This window comes from Phoxinus phoxinus, assembly GCF_949152265.1.
Source record: "Phoxinus phoxinus genome assembly, chromosome: 4".
Taxonomy (NCBI): domain Eukaryota; kingdom Metazoa; phylum Chordata; class Actinopteri; order Cypriniformes; family Leuciscidae; genus Phoxinus; species Phoxinus phoxinus.
The window spans coordinates 3588499-3605070 of record NC_136879.1 but is presented as its reverse complement, the minus strand read 5'-3'; the positions used below and the strand labels follow the sequence as shown (position 1 = coordinate 3605070).

Below are 16572 nucleotides of genomic sequence, written 5' to 3'. Positions count from 1 at the left end.
GGAGTTCGAAAAAGTAGGTTTTTCGGAAAATTCAAAATGGCGGGAAAACTATTATGACGGAAAATGACGTCATAGGGTGCAGTCGAATCGTCGTGAGCTCAGGAATCAGAGGAAAAAAGAATGTTGTTTCTAGCCCTTGTGGTTCAAAAGTTATTAGCATAAACATGAGTGAAACTTTGGACAGCTGGTGGCGCTAGAGGGAATGAGTTGGAGACTCCAAATTTGCTATGGTGATAGTTCAGGCTGTCCTCTATCACTGTGCCAATTTGTATAAGTTTCCCGCAAACGGTTCTATAGGCTGCCATAGACGCCCAGTCGGAAGAAAAAGAAAAAAAAGAAAAAGAAGAATAAGAACGGGAACAGATACAATAGGTGCCCGCACCTTCAGTGCTTGGCCCCTAATAAGAACGGGAACAGATACAATAGGTGCCCGCACCTTCAGTGCTTGGCCCCTAATAAGAACCAGAACAGATACAATAGGTGCCCGCACCTTCAGTGCTTGGCCCCTAACAAGCAGCCATTACGGGGCCAAGCGCAAAAGCAGACGACGAGATATGCCTACATGGCTGAAAGTGTGAGACAAACTGCAGCAAGGAGCAATTAAAGACATTTGAAGATGAATTTTGGCAAAATGGTTGAAAAATCACATACAATAACTAAAAATATGATTATCACTTTCGACCAATAGGTGGCGCAATTACGAAACTGATGTGATGTGGTCAGAGTGAAGTGACAATGACACATACAAAGTTTGGTGTCAATATGTCAAGGCATTGCAGATATAAAGCCTGAATAGTCATTTTGGCATCATGCCTCAACTTTGCCACTGCGGTATACGAAAACGGTTTCGTCTATCGACACGAAATCCATAACTTTTACTCGGCACGGTCTGGAGATGACACGATCCGATTTTGGTGAAAATCGGACGTTCGGTCTAGGAGGAGTTCGAAAAAGTAGGTTTTAAAAGAAAATAAAGATGGCGGACAGGAAGTTTGGCTGACTATGGCAAAATTGGTATCTATGTTTTCAGCATAACCCAAGGAATCTATTGAGATCAGTGTCATTACTATAGGCAAATATATTCAAAAGTTATTAGCATTTTTGGAAATTTCATTATAACTTTTGACCAAAAGGTGGCGCTGTCTCATAAATTTTTGAGTACCTTTAGGGCGTTGTACTGATGACCCATACTGAGTTTCGTAACGATACGTTCATGCGTTCATAAAATACAGCATTTTAGCACATAATTCAAAATGGCCGACAGCCAAAATGGCCGATATGGGAAAATTGGATATCAGTCAACTCAGCACGACGCCCTGAATCTAACGAGACCACTTTTGTGATTTTTGGACAAACCGTTCAGAAGTTATAAGCAAAAACATAAATTCTTCATATCTCCGGACCAGTAGGTGGCGCTGCGCCGAAACGCAGCATGTAGCCTCAGGTCATGCTTGTGATGACATGTACCAAATTTGGTCTGAATCCAACAAAGCGTTGTGGAGATACGGCCTTACGTCTGTTTTCGCAAGCGCTACGTAAAATTTATTTGCGCGGTATTCGAGAACGGTAATTCGAATAAACTTGAATTCCATAACTTTTGGTCGTCAAGGTCTGGAGATGATCTGGTTCATTTTTCGTGAAATTCGGATCAACGGCCTAGGAGGAGTTCGAAAAAGTAGGTTTTTTGGAAAATTCAAAATGGCGGGAAAACTATTATGACGGAAAATGACGTCATAGGGTGCAGTCGAATCGTCATGAGCTCAGGAATCAGAGGAAAAAAGAATTTTGTTTCTAGCCCTTGTGGTTCAAAAGTTATTAGCATAAACATGAGTGAAAATTTGGACAGCTGGTGGCGCTAGAGGGAATGAGTTGGAGACTCCAAATTTGCTTTGGTTATAGTTCAGGCTGTCCTCTATCACTGTGCCAATTTTCATAAGTTTCCCGCAAACGGTTCTATAGGCTGCCATAGACGCCCAGTCGGAAGAAAAAGAAAAAGAAATATAGCTGCAAGCAGCAATCACCGGGGCCAAGCGCAAGCAAGACGACAAGACATGCCAAAGTGGCTGGGAGTGTGAGACCCACTGCAGCAAAGAGCAATTAAAGACATTTGAAGATGAATTTTGGCAAAATGGTTGAAAAATCACATACAATAACTAAAAATATGATTATCACTTTCGACCAATAGGTGGCGCAGTTACGAAACTGATGTGATGTGGTCAGAGTGAAGTGACAATGACACATACAAAGTTTGGTGTCAATATGTCAAGGCATTGCAGATATAAAGCCTGAATAGTCATTTTGGCATCATGCCTCAACTTTGCCACTGCGGTATACGAAAACGGTTTTGTCTATCGACACGAAATCCATAACTTTTACTCGACACGGTCTGGAGATGACACGATCCAATTTTGGTGAAAATCGGACGTTCGGTCTAGGAGGAGTTTGAAAAAGTAGGTTTTAAAAGAAAATAAAGATGGCGGACAGGAAGTTTGGCTGACTATGGCAAAATTGGTATCTATGTTTTCAGCATAACCCAAGGAATCTATTGAGATCAGTGTCATTACTATAGGCAAATTTATTCAAAAGTTATTAGCATTTTTGGAAATTTCATTATAACTTTTGACCAAAAGGTGGCGCTGTCTCATAAATTTTTGAGTACTTTTAGGGCGTTGTACTGATGACCCATACTGAGTTTCGTAACGATACGTTCATGCGTTCATAAAATACAGCATTTTAGCACATAATTCAAAATGGCCGACAGCCAAAATGGCCGATATGGGAAAATTGGATATCAGTCGACTCAGCACGATGCCCTGAATCTAACGAGACCACTTTTGTGATTTTTGGACAAACCGTTCAGAAGTTATAAGCAAAAATATAAATTCTTCATATCTCCGGACCAGTAGGTGGCGCTGCGCCGAAACGCAGCATGTAGCCTCAGGTCATGCTTGTGATGACAGGTACCAAATTTGGTCTGAATCCGATAAAGCGTTGTGGAGATACGGCCTTACGTCTGTTTTTGCAAGCGCTACGTAAAATTTATTTGCGCGGTATTCGAGAACGGTAATTCGAATCAACTTGAATTCCATAACTTTTTGTCGGCATGGTCTGTAGATGATCTGATTCAATTTTCATGGAAATTGGAGCAACGGCCTAGGAGGAGTTCGAAAAAGTAGCTTTTTCGGAAAATTCAAAATGGCGGAAAACTTTTCATGGCGCAAAATGACGTCATTGGGTGCAATCGAATCGTCACGAGGTCAGGAATCAGAGGAAAAAAGAATTTTGTTTCTAGCCCTTGTGGTTCAAAAGTTATTAGAATAAACATGAGTGAAACTTTGGACAGTTGGTGGCGCTAGAGGGAATGACTTAGACACACCAAAATTGATGTATTTAATGTTGGGACTGTCCTCTATCCGAATGTCAAACCATTACAACTTTCCCGCGATCGGTTCTATGGGCTGCCATAGACTCCCAGAGCGGAAGAAGAAGAAGAATTATTTTTGGTACGGGAACAGATACAATAGGTGCCCGCACCTTCAGTGCTTGGCCCCTAATAATAAGGGAACCTTTTTGCCATTTATAGTGCCACCTATGGTCCGATCTGCATGAAACTCGGCACGCTTGTTCACCATGTCATGACACATATGCTCAGCGATTTTCGTGATGTTCTGAGTTTTTGTTTAGGATTTATAGGCTTTTGACTGTATTTTGCCCCGCCCATTTTCCAAATGACCCTGTTATAGCCAACCAAATGCAAAAATTCTACTTTTTTTCAAAAACTATTGATCGAGAGAGTCCAGAGAAATGTCCTAGACTGGTTTGGCTCCGGTCGGGCGAAAAACCAGGGACTAGTTCGCAAAAGTAGGTTTTGGACAAAATTCGACATAGCAGAAATTTTTTCTGGCCTAAATCGAAATCGGAGATGGCCATTTTGTCCGCCTTGAGCCAAGGATTCCAACGATTTGGGGCACTTGATCCTGGGACAAACGGTCTAAGAGCTATGATCAATTTTGAACTTTTGGTTGCTGTAGCGCCACCTATGGGCCATTCGGGGTCATACTCTGATAGGTTGTCCCCAAATTGAGGCCTACCATCTGGCCAGGTTTCACGTCTCTAGGCCTTACGGTTTGGCCTGCACGATGCGTTTTACGAATCCTTAATTACAATAGGGTTTCAGCATTTCATGCTTGAACCCCTAATAAGATTGAAGGCTTTTTGCCAGTTACAGCGCCACCTATGGTCCGATCTCCATGAAACTCTGCATGCTTCCTCACCATGTTCTGACACATATGCTCATCAATTTTGGTGAAGTTCTGAATTTTCATATGGGATTTATAGGCTTTTTAGTGTATTTTGCCACGCCCCTTTTCTAAATGACCCTGTTACAGCCACCCAAATGCATAAGTTCAACTTTTTTTTCGATATTTATTGATCTAGAGCAGGGGTGTCGGAGTCAGTTCCTGGAGGGCCAGAGCCCTGCAGAGTTTAGCTTCAACCCTAAACATTTTTTTAAAAACACCTGATCAGCTAATCAATTCCTTCATGCTAATTTGAAAATTGCAGGTGTGTGTGTGTTGAAGCAGGGTTGGGACTAAACTCTGTAGGGCTGTGGCCCTCCAGGAACTGACTCCGACACCTGTGATCTAGAGAGTCCAGAGAAATGTCCTAGACTGGTTTGGTTCCGATCTGGTGAAAAACCTAGGACTAGTTTGCAAAAGTAGGTTTCGGACAAAATTCGACATAGCAGAACATTTTTCTGGCCTAAATCGAAATTGGAGATAGCCATTTTGTCCGCCTTGAGCCAGGGATCACAGTGGTGTGAGACACTTGAGTCTAGGACAAACGGACTCTAGGAGTTATGGGCGATGTAGTACTTTTGCACTAAATCTGTAGCTGTAGCACAACGTAAAATTTGTTTGCGCGGTATTTGAGAACGGTTTGACGAATCAACACGAATTCCATAACTTTTTGTCGGTACAGTGTGGAGATGATACGATTCGATTTTGGTGAAAATCGGACAAACGGTCTAGGAGGAGTTCGACAAAGTAGGTTTTGACTGAAAATCAAGATGGCGGACAGGAAGTTCGGCCAAATATGGCAAACTTGGTATCTATGTTCTCAGCGTGACCCAGCGAATCTATTGAGACCAGTGGCATTTCAATAGGCAGATGTATTCAAAGGTTATTAGCCTTTTTGGAAATGTTGTTATAACTTTTGACCACAAGGTGGCGCTGTTTCGAAACTTCTCACGCTCCTTCAGGGCATCGTGCTGATGACCCATACCATGTTTCGTAACAATCCATTCATGCGTTCTTAAAATACAGCATTTTAGCACAAAATTCAAAATGTCCGACAGCCAAAATGGCCGACATGGTAAAATTGGATATCAGTCGACTCAGCATGTTGGCCTGAATCTAACGAGACCAATTTGATGATTTTTGGGCAAATTGTTCAGAAGTTATAAGCAAAAATAGCCATTTTTCATATCTCCGGACCAGTAGGTGGCGCTGCGCCGAAACGCAGCATGTAGCCTCAAGTCATGCTTGTGATGACATGTGGCAAATTTGGTCTGAATCCAACAAAGCGTTGCGGAGATACAGCCTTACGTCTGTTTTCGCAAGCGCTACGTAAAATTTGTTTGTGGGTTTTTTCGAAAATTGCTAAGCGAATCAACTTGAATTCCATAACTTTTTGTCGTCATGGTCTGTAGATGATCTGATTCAATTTTCATGGAAATTGGAGCAACGGCCTAGGAGGAGTTCGAAAAAGTAGCTTTTTCGGAAAATTCAAAATGGCGGAAAACTTTTCATGGCGCAAAATGACGTCATTGGGTGCAATCGAATCGTCACGAGGTCAGGAATCAGAGGAAAAAAGAATTTTGTTTCTAGCCCTTGTGGTTCAAAAGTTATTAGAATAAACATGAGTGAAACTTTGGACAGTTGGTGGCGCTAGAGGGAATGACTTAGACACACCAAAATTGGTGTATTTAATGTTGGGACTGTCCTCTATCCGAATGTCAAACCATTACAACTTTCCCGCGATCGGTTCTATGGGCTGCCATAGACTCCCAGAGCGGAAGAAGAAGAAGAATTATTTTTGGTACGGGAACAGATACAATAGGTGCCCGCACCTTCAGTGCTTGGCCCCTAAAAAGAAGAATAAGAACGGGAACAGATACAATAGGTGCCCGCACCTTCAGTGCTTGGCCCCTAATGAATACATTCAAATTCTGGTTTGATTCAAATAAGTTATCTCTCACCTTGAACAAAACTAAATTCATGGTATTTGGAAATCGTACTATAAATACAGATGTTAGATTGGTAACTGATAACGAAACAATTGAAAGTCTATGAATGTAAATTTCTGGGTGTTGTACTTGACCATAAACTGTGCTGGAAACCCCACATCAAATATTTGTGCATGAAGATGGCTAGGAGTATTGGTATTTTGAGTTAAACTAGATACATATTGAACAAAAATACATTACTTAAATACAATACCCTGTACGGCACACTTATTTTGCCATATATGTTATATTGTGTGGAAGTGTAAGCACACTAATCATCTGTTTTTTTCATTCACATTTGTTAAAATTTATGGACATTGTTACATTTAAAACTGCACAATTTAGGTTTAAAGTCAAAGCAAATAATTTACCAGGTAACATAAGAGCAATGTTTAATGAAAGAGATGGGGGATATCATCTAAGAGGATATTGTATGTTCAAACAACCTCTTGTGCGAACTGCTATTAAAACATGTGTGTATTAGTTTGTGGGGTGACCTTATGCAATGGACTGAATAATGACATCAAACAGAGCCATAATATCATTCGGTTCAAAAATAGATTAAAGAAATCATTATTTGACCAATATAGATAAGCATAGACTGAAACACAGGACTAAATCTGTAATGTAAAAGTATTGTCGTAAAGGTATTGTTGTGAGTTAAGTAAGATCTGAAAAAATGTATGCTGTAATTGCATATCTACTTGATTTGTAATAATAATATTTTGTGAAATAGGGGCAGGACCAAAAAAGCTATTTGCTTCTGCCTGCTCCTTCTCAAAATATTTTTTTTTTATTTTGGTATTATTATTATTATTTTTTTAGTAGTATTTTTTGTTCATGTTTGTGTTTTATTTTGTGTTTTTAAATATTGTTTTGATTGTTTTTGCAACAATGATGATTGTTCGAGATAAATAATAAAGAAAGAAAGAAAGAAAGAAAGAAAGAAAGAAAGAAAGAAAGAAAGAAAGAAAGAATGTTCAATACAGACATATATATTTGATCTGCAATCATACACTATGGGAGGAGTGAAAAGCACAAGGTGTGCATTTAGCCCCGTTTTACCCTATGTTGCATTAAAACATAACATTTTAGTAATAAAGTATATGAAAGCTTTAATTACCTTTAGCATGAAGGTGTCTCATATCAATATTGTGGTGTCCAGTTGTGTGATACTTCCTCAACATGTAATTTTATGCTTCGTTTTCTTAACTTCCGTGCACTGCTCTTCACGGGGGAGAATGGTAATGAGGCTAAATGCAGAAGCAAGCGTGCAGAGAGTCCATTGTATTTATACCTATAACCACAAGCTTCAGTAGACCTACTTAAATGTTTCCATTTATAGCAATTGTCCTATTAAGGGCAGCATATTCAGATAAAATCGTATTTGTTGGCAGTGTAGTTGTTCAGTAGTTTTCAGAATCAGTTTAGAATTCTCTAAAAAGCACTTTTCCATACAATTAATAAAGCCTTGAAAGTCACAGATTGTGAAAGGCTAGGGCACTTACAACAGGCAAAACTTCACACACACACACACACACACAGTGAAAATAATCCAGACTAACACTGGCTAAAAACATCAGAGTTGCTATCAGTGATCACCTCGACTGCTCTCTATCTGTTCACTGAGCCGGTCACATCTGTTGCAGCTTGTTGTGGTTTTTCAAATGAACAACGCATTCTGAGATCATGGCCACTTTCATAAATCACTTGATCTTACAGAGTGGAAACAATAAATGCTTTTCTTACGTGTGCAGTGCATATGCGGTACATTACCAGCACGCGCTATAGTGCTGTAATCTCAAATGCTCATATCTCTTTCACATATGCTGCGTGCGCTTGCAGTGCGCAACTGATCTATACTGATCTGTTGTGCTGTACCACAAACTCTCTATTTGTATTTCAAATCCAGAAGTTATCAGCAACTTCAAAAAAAAAAGAAAAAAGTTTTGTCACCAGTGCGATTCTCTTTGTACACATAGACACTCTTTAATAGACATATTCATAACACAATTTAAACAACGTATATTCAATGCATTACTTCTATATGGATTATATATTAAGTTGCTCAAGCAAGTGGCAACATATTTAACCATGTAGGGATACTTATATTAAAATCGCAAATATTTAAAATTAAAACTTAAAATTGACAAAAACAGCAGACTCATACCTTTTAATTTGCATAATTTAAATATTTATACAATAAATCTTGCATGTCACAAAGAACTTGTTTTTCCACCACCACGAATGAGACGAGTGTTGTTATTTTGTCGTCTTGTTGATGTAAATTGTAGTTTTCCTTGCTTTACCCCGGTCTTAAAGTAAAAAGATGACTGTGAAAAATAGTAATATTTAATTAAATGCATTTATGATGAAATTACTAAATTTTCATGTCAATTTGTGTTCATTTTTTTGACCACGAACTATGGACCAGAGAACTTTCGCTGTCACTTTAATTCAGCAAAAATAGACTGTGCGGAAACGATCGCTGCACCGCACCTGGAACGGATCTCCGGACCGCATCCGCGTGCAGTGTGAAAGCTCTAACTTGTTAACATGGGTACGGGAAAAAAATACGCACCGCATGTACGCACTGCAAACGGAGTATGTGTGAAACAGCCGTTCGACTGTGTAGTGTCAACCACACCAGGGGCCTGTGGTAGTTGAACAAACTCAGGGTTCCAGGATTAGTTTAGAGTCAAAACCAAACCAATCCAACCAGGCTTTGTTGGTACCATGATGCTGATCATCAACTTTCTCTGATCAGGCTTTGATCCTGAGTTTAGGTGTGACATCAGTAGCGAACAATCAATCACGTGTTGAGAAAGAGTGACACTGCGATTCACTTCTCATGAGAAAAGCAGCGTGATTCACTTCCCTCTTATGCAGAATATTAAGAATTGAAACAAATTTACTCAGCAAGAAGATTTGCCTATATGAAAGAGGACAACTAAAAGAAAAAAAATATTGCTATATCAGTGCAAGTAAAAGTTACGAAGTTAGTTTATATAATTGATATCGGTATAGAGATAATTGAACATTTAAGCTCACATGTAGTCATTTCTATATCTTTATCTATTGATTCTAAAGCTTATTTATATTACTGTGATGGCAAATAATTTGAGCTTGCATGACAACAGAATAGCTTAGTGGAAAATGAAAGTGTCCAAATGTCAGCTCAGATGAGCTAAAGATGTCTTTGTTATCTCTTCAGATATCTGTTATCTATTATCTTTTGCCCTGCTGATACTGCCGAGTTGCTGAGCTGCTACGTTGGTTTGCGTCTGTAAGCCTTGTATATCTTTCTGTTTTGAATCTCTGTTTACTATCATTCGCCGTTGTTTAAGCTAAATATAACTTACTCAATATCACATATTAACCCTCTGGGGACCAAGGTGTTTTTGGGGTCCTTGAAATGTTCTGACACAAGGGGGTAATCCATCCGCCGGAAACTGAAGCCTCCCCGGGGGCCGCCATTGTAGCAGAACTTCACCTGCTGTTAGCATTACATTGACTCCCATTCATTTTGTTGTCACTTTGACAGCGAATACATCTGATGCGTCCAAAGACTCCATTTGTACATTATTTATTTCTAAAGAAACTCAACAATGTATAAAAGGCTCCATTACCTTGTATCCTCACGTTATGGCCCCATAGAAGCCGTTTTTGTAAAAATAGGCTAATGATTGCGTCATAACCACGCGACTCTCTGTCCAGGGTGTCCGCGGGGTTGTAAAAAGTATTAAAAGGTAGTAAATTAAATTAGCCAAAATTAAGGCCATTAAAAAGTATTAAAAAGTAATAAACGTCATCTGACAAGGTATTACATTTTCGGACCCCATCCAACTAGGCCTATGAGTTTCAATTTGTGTTTAGTGCAGGCGTTTCTTCAAAAATTCGTGTGGATTTATTTATATGTTGCGAGTAGGACCTAAGCGATATCGTGTGACGTGGTGTTCGTTGGCGTGCGTGCTGAAACAAACTGGTTACCCGGCTGGCTTGCTGCCAAACCTGCTCGCGAGTTCGCTTCTATTTCAGTCATTTAAGAGTCATTCAGTCAGACATCAGGGTTTCCTGCTTTGAATTTTTTTTGGCGGCCACCAAAGCGTATTTTTGTCCCGCCAAAGCCTTATTTGCTCGGTGAGTAGCCTAATGTAGATGACTGCTGTGCGCTTGTGACAGGGTGCATGTATGTTAACAGAGAACGAGCAGAGAGACCCCCGGCCGCGCGCACTCAATTCACTCTTGCTCTCTCTCCATCATATTAATAAAAATCAATTGACACAATGGTAAAAAGTTGGAAGACCGAAGTTTCACGTGGCGCATTCTGAGATTTATTTATTGAATTACCGCTGTGTGTGAATTGTAGGCTACTAAAAATAGTTTCCTTATCTTCTCTGAAAAGCGTTCCCCACATTCAGCTGACATAGCTAAACCACACTTTCTGTAAACGAAAAAAACTATCCTAAAAAAACTATTTGTTGACAAATTCTGTGGGATGTCCTAACTGCCGGGATAATCACACAGCGCGTACACGTCCGATTCGCAAACTAATGACTCATTTGAACCGAACTTTAATGAATGGGTAAAACAACTGATCTTTCCAACACTGAACTCATGAGACGTCTGAATCGGTGTATAACAAATCGGTAAAACTTTACAATATGGTTCCATTTATTAAACTCTAGCCAACTACATTAATTAATATTAACTATTAACAAACTGCACTTCTACAGCATTAATCTTTTTTTAATGTTAATTTCACCATTACTAGTAGTAGCCTATTATTGAAATCAAAAGTTGTATTTGTTAACATTAGTTAATGCACTGTGTGAGAAGTAACATGAACAGACAATTCATGTATGTAAACTACATAGTATTTTCAGGTTATTTATCTTATAATGTGTGGGAAAAAATAATTTAGTTTAGACTGGAGTGAGGGTGAAACCAGAAAAAAAAGCATGTTATTGTTATCTAGCAGCTAATTTTTTATCTGGCAGCTAATTTTATTCAATTGTACAGTATATGGTATATAATTAGACTATTAGTTAAAATAAACTTTTTAATGCTTCTTTTTTAATCTACTTTTTGATATTCATATGATTATATACCACAATAATGATCAGGTCTAGCAAAGAAGGATTTTATCTTACAAAGCTATGAAATCAAGTGGTAAATTCACAGCTTTTAAAAAAGAAGAAAAAAAAAGAGGGCAAGTAAGGATGACAGTAGCTGCGTTTACATGGCTCAATCCGAATGAAATCAATCCGATTAAAGAATCCGAACAAGGTGTTTACATGGACGACAAATAAAGTAATCGGGTTGATGTGCGCGTTTACATGTCACAAGCTTTACATCTGATTTGATCGTTTTAGACATGCGCAGTTACGCACAATCAGTGCACAAGACGATTCCCGCCGCCGTTCCACGATGCGCATAACAGCCACCCTCTAACCATTGCTTTTTTTTTTTTTTTTTTTAATCAGATTTAACATTTACGTACTTCAGCTGCTAATTAGGAGACGACGAGCGTGATATAGATATATTTGCTTTACTTATTATTTATTAAATCCAGGCAATTGGTTGATGAAACATTGATTAAAATTAAGATACAATTAATACAAAACGAAATTCACTTTAAAGAAAGGCTTTGTGCTTTCTGATTGAGGTCTGTGAATGTTTTAAAGCATCTTTTAGTGTCGATTTCAGAGCGGTCGCGTCCGTAACCGAGAACTGTCACGTCCGTAACATTGTTTTTTCCTCATAAATGCGAACACGAAAAATAAAATAAAAAGAATATTTTATGTTCTGTGGAGCTCGTTTTATTTTTTTCTCACGTTTATATTAATTTCTGCTTAAATACTGAGTGCATGGAGGAATATAGCCTATTCCGCGCTCAAGCACATGCATAAATCTTGCCGCAAAGCACCGGCAAAAGCAGACTAATGATAATATGTCTGAAAAAATAATGAGGCATTATTATTGTTTATTAATAAAATATATATTTCTAAATCAGTGTCGGCTCCAAACATATCTACTACATCTCCGCTGTAAAGTGGATGCGCCTTTAGAGAGAAATGCACCTTCTGGATTAGGCCTACAGCCTAATCAGCCGGTATTTGCTTTCGATTCAAATTTTTTAGTTTAAAAGTGGACATTTCGAGCTTTATATAGAAATGTTACGTCCCTGTAGTGCGTGTGTGTTTTCTATGTTTCTCTCCCCGTTTCTCTTGTTTACTTTCATTTTTGCAGGCACCCGTGATTGGTCCAACCGCCTGTCACTCATCATCAGCGCTGACGTCATAAATCATTTCTGTCGCCAATGGGAAGAGACCACCTCCGTCAAAAGAGAACGCCAGACGCTCTCCAGCCCGCGTGGTTTTTCTTGTGTTGTCATCATTATACAGACTATCTGCCGTTTTGGTTATTGCCATTATGTCTATGTGTTGCTTTGATTTGAGTGTATGGTACGTTCTTCTGGTCTTCGTTTCTTTTCGTTTTTGTGTTTAACATGAGATAGTGTTCTCATTGCTACTAGTCCTGAAAGAGGCGGACAGGTAAGAATGTCACGTGACATACATTGCAACACGTAGCGTTTTGGATTGTCTAGTACAGTAGGTTAGGGGCGAGTGCCACTCCATGTACTTTTGTTTACGGTAGTCAGGATAGCTTAGTTAGGGCGTCACAGACGCTGAAGATATTTGTTTTCCTTCCTTATTTTCTTAGTTAGGATTAGAGGTTATTTAAGAGTTAGTTTTCGTTTTGTTTTATTACTTTCTTTTCTTTGGCGACGCCCACGTCCCCCTCTTTCCCTTTATTGTCCATATTGACCATACAGTACGACTGTATTCACTGTATATATTTCATACAGATTGTCTTTCTTCAATCTTGCCTAAAACCTTAGTTCTTGTTTCGAATAAAGGTATTGGCTTTTTGCACAGTGACTTGGATTGGTGGTTTTTCTTTCAGCAGATTGACTATTATACATTCCTCTTTAATGTAAATTTCAAAATGTTGGACTCCTGAATTCCTGGACTATCAGGGGTCGTAACAGAAATATTCATCATATTTTTGAGTCTATACACTGTATTTCAGTTCATTATTGAGACGCGCTCCAGTTCACGCAATGGAGATAATTATAGCGCGCCCTGTTTGTTTTATTTTATTTTACAAAAGCACAACGTTTTCTTTTTATTGTGAGTTTACCCAAATAAAAGTACTTGCGACTGATGCATTATTCCTTTCTGTATGACCAGAAAAGATTGAGTATTTAAAGTTGTTTCCACTGTTGATAAGAAAATGCAAGTGTTTAAAGAAAAAATTAATGCGTCTCTGTCCCCAGCACATTTCAAACCAAACTGACGCCCATGGGTGAGAGCACCAATACCATTGACAATGCGAGTCGCAATCGTACTGTATAAACTCGGTAGCTGTCATTGCACATGCGCATTCCTTTCAGATTTGGTTTTCAGTCCGATTAAGTGTTTACATGTTCTCTTGATCGGATTACAAAAGGAATAAACCACCCCTTTCAATCCGATCGAAATTTCAATCGGATCGAGCTCAATCGGATCAATTAAGGTGTTTACATGAAGGTTTTTCAATCCGATTGAGCCTTCAATCCGATTATAAGGGTCCATGTAAACGCAGCTACTGTCTGTCGGCCACCACCGAAGACCAATTTTGACCCAGGAAAACCCTGGACACTATGGGGAAATGCAAGTTTTCAGACTACTTTATTAGACTACAGATTACTTTACTTTTCACTTTACGCCGCTACAGTTGCAACTTGAATTTGTGCTGGTATTAAAAAAAATTGTGAATGTATTAAAAAAGGTATTAAATTCAACTTAAGAATTTCTGTATATACCCTGGAGCAGCTGCTTTCACCGTCTTTTGAAATAATGTTTGAGGGGTAGGGGTGCTTTTTACATATTCAAAAAATATTTTAAACAAGAACATATATTAATAAAAGGAAAAAAATTACATGTATTATTATAATTAATACTACCTGTCCATGGAAAGCTTTTGTAGGTCACGTCAAAGAAGTTACAAGTGTCACTTGTCCAACCATAACTTACCTAGTGATCCACACAGGCTTTCCGTGGACAGGGCATTCGCGAGTCATATTTTAATGGTTTCATAACAGGTATAATTTATTTATTTTTTTACAATGAAACATTCATCTTAAAATAAAATAAAAATTATTAAAATTTAAAATAAAAACTGTAATTCCAACCTGTAATGGTTCCAGTCTGACCATGGAAAACCTATTAAACTGTGGGATGATCCACTCCATTTACAGGTAAGCGTACAGTAAATTACTTTAAATTGCACTCCATTTACAGGTAAGCGTACAGTAAATTACTTTAAATTGCACTCCATTTACAGGTAAGGGTACAGTAAATTACTTTAAATTGCACTCCATTTACAGGTAAGCGTACAGTAAATTACTTTAAATTACAGGTAAGCGTACAGTAAATTACTTTAAATTGCACTCCATTTACAGGTAAGTGTACAGTAAATTACTTTAAATTGCACTCCATTTACAGGTAAGTGTACAGTAAATTACTTTAAATTGCACTCCATTTACAGGTAAGTGTACATTAAATTACTTTAAAATGCACTCCATTTACAGGTAAGTGTTCAGTAAATTACTTTAAAATGCACTCCATTTACAGGTAAGTGTACATTAAATTACTTTAAAATGCACTCCATTTACAGGTAAGCGTACAGTTAATTACTTTAAAATGCACTCCATTTACAGGTAAGCGTACAGTAAATGACTTTAAATTGCACTCCATTTACAGGTAAGTGTACAGTAAATTACTTTAAATTGCACTCCATTTACAGGTAAGTGTACATTAAATTACTTTAAAATGCACTCCATTTACAGGTAAGTGTTCAGTTAATTACTTTAAATTGCACTCCATTTACAGGTAAGTGTTCAGTAAATTACTTTAAAATGCACTCCATTTACAGGTAAGCGTACAGTAAATTACTTTAAAATGCACTCCATTTACAGGTAAGCGTACAGTAAATGACTTTAAAATGCACTCCATTTACAGGTAAGCGTACAGTAAATTACTTTAAAATGCACTCCATTTACAGGTAAGTGTTCAGTAAATTACTTTAAAATGCACTCCAATTACACGTAAGCGTACAGTAAATTACTTTAAAATGCACTCCATTTACAGGTAAGCGTACAGTAAATGACTTTAAATTGCACTCCATTTACAGGTAAGCGTACAGTAAATTACTTTAAAATGCACTCCATTTACAGGTAAGTGTACAGTAAATTACTTTAAATTGCACTCCATTTACAGGTAAGTGTACAGTAAATTACTTTAAATTGCACTCCATTTACAGGTAAGTGTACATTAAATTACTTTAAAATGCACTCCATTTACAGGTAAGTGTTCAGTAAATTACTTTAAAATGCACTCCATTTACAGGTAAGTGTACATTAAATTACTTTAAAATGCACTCCATTTACAGGTAAGTGTTCAGTAAATTACTTTAAAATGCACTCCATTTACAGGTAAGTGTACAGTAAATTACTTTAAATTGCACTCCATTTACAGGTAAGTGTACAGTAAATTACTTTAAAATGCACTCCATTTACAGGTAAGTGTACAGTTAATTACTTTAAATTGCACTCCATTTACAGGTAAGTGTTCAGTAAATTACTTTAAAATGCACTCCATTTACAGGTAAGCGTACAGTAAATTACTTTAAAATGCACTCCATTTACAGGTAAGCGTACAGTAAATTACTTTAAATTGCATTCCATTTACAGGTAAGCGTACAGTAAATAACTTTAAATTGCACTCCATTTACAGGTAAGCGTACAGTAAATTACTTTAAATTGCACTCCATTTACAGGGAAGTGTACAGTAAATTACTTTAAATTGCACTCCATTTACAGGGAAGTGTTCAGTAAATTACTTTAAAATGCACTCCATTTACAGGTAAGCGTACAGTAAATTACTTTAAATTGCACTCCATTTACAGGTAAGTGTACAGTAAATTACTTTAAAATGCACTCCATTTACAGGTAAGCGTACAGTAAATTACTTTAAAATGCACTCCATTTACAGGTAAGTGTACAGTAAATTACTTTAAATTGCACTCCATTTACAGGGAAGTGTTCAGTAAATTACTTTAAAATGCACTCCATTTACAGGTAAGCGTACAGTAAATTACTTTAAATTGCACTCCATTTACAGGTAAGTGTACAGTAAATTACTTTAAAATGCACTCCATTTACAGGTAAGCGTACAGTA

General features: G+C 37.8%; 1 protein-coding gene across 2 annotated transcripts in view; it reads right to left on the bottom strand.

Moving 5' to 3' along the window:
- The window catches only part of p2ry13 (purinergic receptor P2Y13), a 54770-nt gene extending 46857 nt beyond the window's left edge, over positions 1-7913 (bottom strand). The window contains exon 1 of one of the 2 annotated variants that reach the window (XM_079610552.1): positions 7410-7913. The gene's annotated coding sequence lies outside the window, so the exon portion shown is untranslated. The remainder of the gene's footprint in view (positions 1-7409) is intronic. The other variant, XM_079610553.1, reaches the window with a different exon arrangement.
- Positions 7914-16572: the final 8659 nt, after the last annotated feature.